Source organism: Penaeus monodon, chromosome 5 (genome assembly GCF_015228065.2).
Source record: "Penaeus monodon isolate SGIC_2016 chromosome 5, NSTDA_Pmon_1, whole genome shotgun sequence".
Taxonomy (NCBI): domain Eukaryota; kingdom Metazoa; phylum Arthropoda; class Malacostraca; order Decapoda; family Penaeidae; genus Penaeus; species Penaeus monodon.
The window spans coordinates 55,915,232-55,922,731 of NC_051390.1; positions in this window are offsets into that span (position 1 = coordinate 55,915,232).

Sequence of the window (7,500 nt, forward strand, 5' to 3'; positions counted from 1 at the left end):
AACCCCTTTGGTGACGTCGTTGATCGCCTTCCTGTTGAGGATGGCGGCCAGCGCCCCGGGGTCAGCATCGGGGTCCCCCAGTTTTCTCGAGCTGAAAAATAGCACGCTTGAATGCCACTTCTATAAGGGGTAAAATTACAGGAATATCCCTTCGTAATCTTATGAAATGTAAGGATGTAAAACGTATTGAGGTGTTGAGTTTACTTGTGTAATTCTTATTTTTCAGTGATTCATTTATTTGTTATTTAATCATGTATTTTTAATTTTTTACCCATATTCATCTATTTAATCATTATTTGCTTATTATTTATCTTTTTTTGCTTAAAATTTTTCCTCCGTTTTCCCTATTTTTTTTTTTATTTTTAATTTAATTTTATTTTTGTTCTGGGCAATGTTTTTATTTTTCAATCATTCATTTATTTACTCTTTATCTTATTCTTTTTTCTCTCTCTCTCCTTTCCCCCCAATTTTAAACCTGCCCCTTGGCAATATTCTTATAATTTATTAAATTATTATTTCAAGCTTCCTCTTGGCAATGTTTAATATGTACTTTTAACCATTTATCTATTCATTATCATTATCCCCCCTTTTTAGCTTCCTCTTAGTAAGTTTATACGCATTTTAATTATCTTTTTATTCCTTACTCTTTTAATTTATTTTGATATCTCCCCCTCATTGCGCAAAAACACTGAACCCCCGCGTTTCGTGGTGTTAAGGACAGAGCTACGTACCAATTCCTCCTCCTCCAGCCTGCTCAGGTTAGCTGCTGCGAGCTGTTCCTCTGTGAGTAAGATGTCATCTCCCTTCGCCCTTTCGGGATAAACAGAGAAAAAAATTTTACATTGCAAGTTAATTCATTTGCTATAGAGATAGATAGACAGATAGATAGACAGAGATATTAATTATTCATTCATTTGTTTATTCATCCATTTTTTCCTTCTCTCGGTTCTCCTGGGGACATTGACGTTGAGTAACAGAAAGATGCTAGAGAGTGCTAACTGTGTGAAAGCTTTAACATTTCTGTGGGAAATTATAATGGACACCCTTTTTGTTGTAAATTATAAATATTCAATTTATTTTATGTACCCAAAGAAACGTGAAGCAAAACCATTAACAAATTACAGTTTTAAAAGATGTATCCTTTGAAAGGTGTATTAAGGTCTATTAATTTGGTTTAAATTTAATTTTTGTGTTCCATTGGTGGTTTGATGTGTATAAGTGTAAATTATGAATAATAAATGTAGTGGAAACCGTTTCTGTTGTATTTGGTGATTCATTTTACCAGAATTAATTAGATATGGGAAAAAGAGTTATGGGAAATACGGTAACCATCCATCCCTATGCCAATCAAAATTGGATTTGCTGAGTCATGTCTGAAGCGGTCCCCCAATGTAACTCTCCAAGCTTGTAGAGAGTTAGTAGTGCTCATTAAATGAATGGGTTAGGTTAAAATTTCCCACAAAGGTGGTGGGTGGTTGGAAGTGAACAAAAAATCAAATATTTATCCACGTTTTAAAAAAGAACAGGCATTTCAAACAGAACAGAAAAAGGGAGATTCGAAGGAAGATAACAAGTCACCATAAATTAATGAGAGGAGAGAGAGAGAGAGAGACTTAAAGGTCACAAAATAAATAAAGGAAACAAATTTTCATAAAGGATAAAAATTAGGAAAATAATAGTGCTGATACAATACCCTTGGAATTAAATACTTAAAAAAAAAAATATATATATATATTTATATAAACTTACATGATAGTTCCCGGGTATTGTGAGGTGTTTCTCCCCGTTATTGTTTATGTTCCGATCCTGTTAAAATAAACTATTTTATTATTTGAAATATTTATTTAGGTTTAGATATGTTTTATTCGTAAGGTATGGTTTAAAACCAATTGGCACGTTGGCAAGAATACATGCCATGCGCACTGTAATACAAGTTTATTTATTGTATTTTACACATAGATGATCTACAAGTGCTTAGTTCATCAAGGATTTTATTAGTGATACCTATTTCACCTATTTACCCTTTTCCCTTGACTTTTTGAAAGGGTCTTTGCATCTTTTCATTGTCAAAAAATAATTTTAATAACAATTTAATAACCATAAAAATCAATAACAATAATAACAGTACGATACCAATTGTATTTAAAAGAAAAAACACATCTTTCCCATTCAAGGAATGGGGAATCAGGATCCGTCACTCGGGGTTATTGATAGACTCCTTGCTGGCTGAGACATTGGAGCCATCTGTATGTAACAAAATTCACAAAAAAAAAAAAAAAAAAAAAAAAAATACAGGGGATAAAAATAATCCCTGGGGGTTGGTTAAGAAAAAGTGCAGGGTTAGATTGCAATGGATACAAAAATGAAATGAAAATTATATGTGGTAATTTTCGTTTTTCTTCCCTTCACGCACGTGTACACATATACACATATATGCATATATAATCTAAATCAAAATAGCTACTCCAAAAAATGAATAGAAATCTGCATAAAGAAAAGAAAAGTCTGCAGAAAAATCTTTAAACATTTCCGGCATATATTATGCATAAACCGTTTACATATTAACAAATCATTAAACTGTACAGTTATCATTCATTTGGGAACTAATGAAAATTAGTTCTGTATTCCACTCACCTTAGCCTCTCCATAAAAATAAATTTGAATTTAACTCACCTTATCTGCTGACCTCTCACTGTAAAAAAATATCAGACCCTGGGTAACTGAGGAAAATATATAAGGGAATTTTACATTGGTTTAAAAAAATTGACAGAGAGAGGGGAGGGGGGGGAGAGGAGGGAGGGGGGGAAGGGGGGGGGGGAAAAAAGAGAGAAAAGGGAAAAAATTTTTTTTCTTAATTTTTTTGTGTTGACTTTCCCCTAACAAAAACACCGCACCTTTAAACAGATTAAAAATAGAGAAAAAGGGAAAAACCTTTTTTTTGTAACATATGGAAATAAGCAATTGAAAACGAACCACAGGAGCATTATATTCCAAAATTTTTTAGTTTGTCTTTCAAATAATCTAAAAATTCTCGTATTTTAGGGATTATTAAAAAATGGTAAATTGTATTTTTATTTTACATGGTTTTTAAATTCTCTTTAAAAGTTTTTTGTCAAGCAATAGCGAATAAAAAAAAAATTCATTAAACATGATCAAAATTGCATTAAATTAAAGAATGAAAAAGGCTTTTTTACTTTGCAATGCGTTTTCAATTCGCTGGACTCAATCGTTCCAAAGAGTTTTCATTTTTTTATTTATTTATTTTTAAATTTTTACCTTTAATACACAGTGTATCTCTTTTCCCGGGGGCAATTAGGGGGGCGCTATGTAAAACACTAAACAAACCCTTTTATGTAAAAAAATGGGTGCGGTTCGGTTAGCCATTTTGCTATATTGCTATTTTTTTTGTCCGGGCAAAAAATTTTGGAATGTAATATCCTAGATGGCTATAGATATCAATATAAGTACAAATAAAAATGAGAATAACCGAGTTAGGAGGAATACATTGACATACTCAATTCCTGTCTTGTAGGCTGGAACCGTCGGAAAAGACGACTCAAGATTGCTAGGTGATTTTATAAAAGTTATGTATATATATATGTATATATATATATATATATATATATATATATATATATATATATATATATATTATTTTTTTTTTCTTTTTTCTTTTCTTTTCTGTGCAGAGAATATTCAACGCAGGAATATGTCCATTAGGGATTATATTTTTAATTAATGCCTAATAGGCCATCTGCCATAAGTTAAGAATATAAGCAGAAAAAAATCATATACTATTGCTACGCCATTGGGTCTTTGTCTCTGTGCAAAACATGTGTTGACATGAAAAGGATGACCTGGGCATGTGTTAACATGAAAAGGATGACCTGGGCATGTGTTAACATGAAAAGGATGACCTGGGCATGTGTTAACATGAAAAGGATCCTGGGCAAACATGATGCAACTGGCTGCGAGCGGAGGAGCGGAGGAACAAGCCAAGAGACTCAGTTGGGTGCTGCTCCTGTGAAGACCTTGTGTGTGCCCTTGTGACCTGATAAACTTTGTGTTGCCCTGTTATAAGCTGTATAAGCTGCCACTTGGCGTTTCCTCTCGTGGTGTTCTGGGACGCTGTGGTGCTCGGTGCCTCTTGGAGCTGTTCAGTGTTCACGACCCTGTGTATAGCACGCCGTCTGCCTAGCCTGCCTTGTGTTGGTAGCAGAGAGAGACGAGGCGGCCGGCGTAACAAATGGTGTTAGGAGTGGGATTTGTGATATTTGATCAGTGAGACGCGCCGATTTATCATGTAGTCCAAAGATGGCGGCAGCCATGATAGAGGAGGCTATGACTGAGGAAGGCACGAGTGAGGTGAAGCCGAGCCAGATGGACCTGATCACTGTCATGCTGGCCGGTATGAGGGAGGAAATGGCACAAAGGGCAGAAGAGCAGGCACAGAGGGCACGCGAGTAGGCGCACCATCTCGTCGAGATGTATTGTATTGTGCCTATAGAAAAGTGTACGGGTAAATAACTTGTGTAAATAAAGGAAAGACTGTCATTTTGTGTTTATTTCGTGCCCTGCCTCTCCAGGTGGCGTTTCCCCTCGTTGTGTTCTGGGGACGCTGTGGTGCTCGGTGCCTCATGGAGCTGTTCAGTGTTCACGACCCTGTGGATAGCACGCCGTCTGCCTAGCCTGCCTTGTGTTGGTGGCAGAGAGACGAGGCGGTCGGCGTAACGCTATTATTCAATTACTATATATAAAGATATTGCGGAGAGGGAACACGAACGTGCTCACACATACCTTCCGCTGTTTTACATTAAACGTAAATAATGGTTATGAATGAGAATTATAGATTTTCATATAAAAAATCCAGATTTAGATGAATGAACATCACTTATTCACAAAATTTATAGACTGACATGGCTGACAAATGCTCTTTCCATGGAAAAAATCGCGCTCTCCATCCTCTGGAAAGTTTAATTTTCACAGGACAAAACAACAGTACGGAAGCACAGGAGACACGATTATTGCTGTATCACGATCAGTACAGATATGAGAAATATGCATGTTGGTTAGAAGGAATGTTAGAGATGGGCTTCTTAACAAGATATTGAGATAATTAACGAAAAATATATTCTTGTGTGTAACGTTACGCTAATGTACTTCCAATGCAGAACAGTTAATAATCCACACCAGAAAAAAATATACACTTACACTATTACTTACACTTATATAATTTCATAACAGTGTGGTTTATCCATTTTGATCTCCCGTTTTCCTTTATGAACTGGAATCGCTTTAATAAAGAGCACAGTAATCACCCTCACGGTAACAGTAGGTTGATCTCGGAATATCATTACTAATGTCATCTCTAATTACCATCATCAATGTAAGCATGCCATGAGATGAAAAATCATTGGGTGCTACAGAGAAGATGATGCCAGTGTACTATTGCCTCATTAATTACACACCCATAAATGTGCACGCACGCATGCACGCACGCACGCGCGCGTGTGCGTGTGCGTGCGTGCGTGCGTGCGTGTGCGTGTGTGTGTGTGTGTGTGCATCTAAAAACACACAAATTGCTTTCATTATGATTTCATGAATAGTTCACGCAAGAGTAAAACTTTGATACAAGAAACCAGCGAAATATACTTTTTTACTAATACATAAAAATGTTTACAAACTCCTATAAAATCTTATATATTCTATCAGTCCTTGTATCATAGCATCATGTAAGTTACAAAGAATTATTCAAGGGTTAATGAGGCTAGTCAAAACTTAAAAAAAAGTCCCGTAACAAGCGACCGCATATTATTATTGATGTTAATTTTATACACCTAGATTTTTTGCATGTGTCACGCATGTACATTATATTTTAAAGTAAGGAGAAACACGTCTTCATTAATTTTAAAGCATTTACTTAATCATAATATTTCAGTTATTACATGGTCCGGCGCTTCAGCAAAGGGCATTTCCATTTTTCACTAATCGCGTTTTTTTTCTGTAAATATTCACATTTATAGGTGTCATTCCAGCACATCCGATTTTTTCTCTAAAGAAACTTCACGCCTGCATACATTTGAATATATTTTTTGAATGGGAAATTGAGTGATGAGCGCAAATGGGCGATGTCAAAATCAGGTTTTTTATTTATTTATTGAAATGAACGTGTTCATGAGTGTATTAGTGTAATAGTAATCCATATATATTCTACTTTGAGTTGAGACAGACTGGTTCAGAATACGCTCAGTGTTCATGAGGGTATTAGTGTAATATTAAACCATATATATGCTACTTTGAGTTGACACAGACTTTTTCAGAATACGCTCAGTGTTCATGAGTGTATTAGTGTAATATTAAACCATATATATGCTACTTTGAGTTGAGACAGACTGGTTCAGAATACGCTCAGACACTTTTGAAACAAACTCAAATTTTTGTCTCGGAATTGTCTGAGAATTTTCGTGTGTTTTTCATGGTATGAATTTGCAATTTTCAGTTTTTTTTTTTTTTTTTTTTTTTCTTTCTTTTTTTCTTTGCGACGCGTATACAGGTGGTTATGTCTTTATGGAATAAGCGGTTTCAGCGAGATAAATAAAAAAGTATCATTAATGTATTTTTGTATAATTTGATTAGGTTAAGGAAATTAATGCTATATGAAAAGATAACCAAATAAAGATAGAAAATAACTAAATAAAAGAGTTTAATAATAATGTGACAAATTTCCCTACACAATAAAAATGTAGAACATATTTTTTAAAATTCTTAAAATCTGGGAGGGAGTTAGGGTCAAATTCCTAGGGGAGGCGTGGTAGTAAAAAAAAATAAGTTAAGAAGGGTTGATCAAGACCAAGGGGAAAGTATTCCCCATTTTCTGATCCTGTAACAGGAACATTTCGTACTGTTCAATCAGACGGGTTTTCAGAGAGAGTTGTCCATGCAGTATAAAAGAACCATTACTTAGGTTGGAATGTTAAGGTATTTTACGTTAGGGATCAGTTTGATAAAATTCCTTTCTATAGATTTTCTCTTCATAATTGTACATGCATAGCGTGTACTTTCTAAAGAAAAACCTTGCTTTTAAAGTTGTTATCATGAAGAACTAAGAGTGTACACAGTAAATGCTATTGTTAACAGTAACCCAATGACAACGGAATATAAGGACTGTTCCCTGTATTTTTTGTGAATTTTGCTACGTACAAAAGGCTTCACATGTGCTCAGACACCAAGGAGTCGATTAGTAGGCCTTAGTAACCGTGCCTGATTTGCTTCTCTTGAATTTGCGGGAAAAAATGTTTTCCTTTTTTTATACTATTAATTTGATGATGTTATTATTTCTATTGGATATGATTATTAAACATGCCAAAATATACATACCCATATACCTATGGATAGGGGATAGATGGACGGATATATCGATGGATAGATAGCAGTGTTCTATAAATATTTTTCAAATAGTGTTTTTATTGAGTTTGGTTATGCATAAGATAGAAAAGGCGC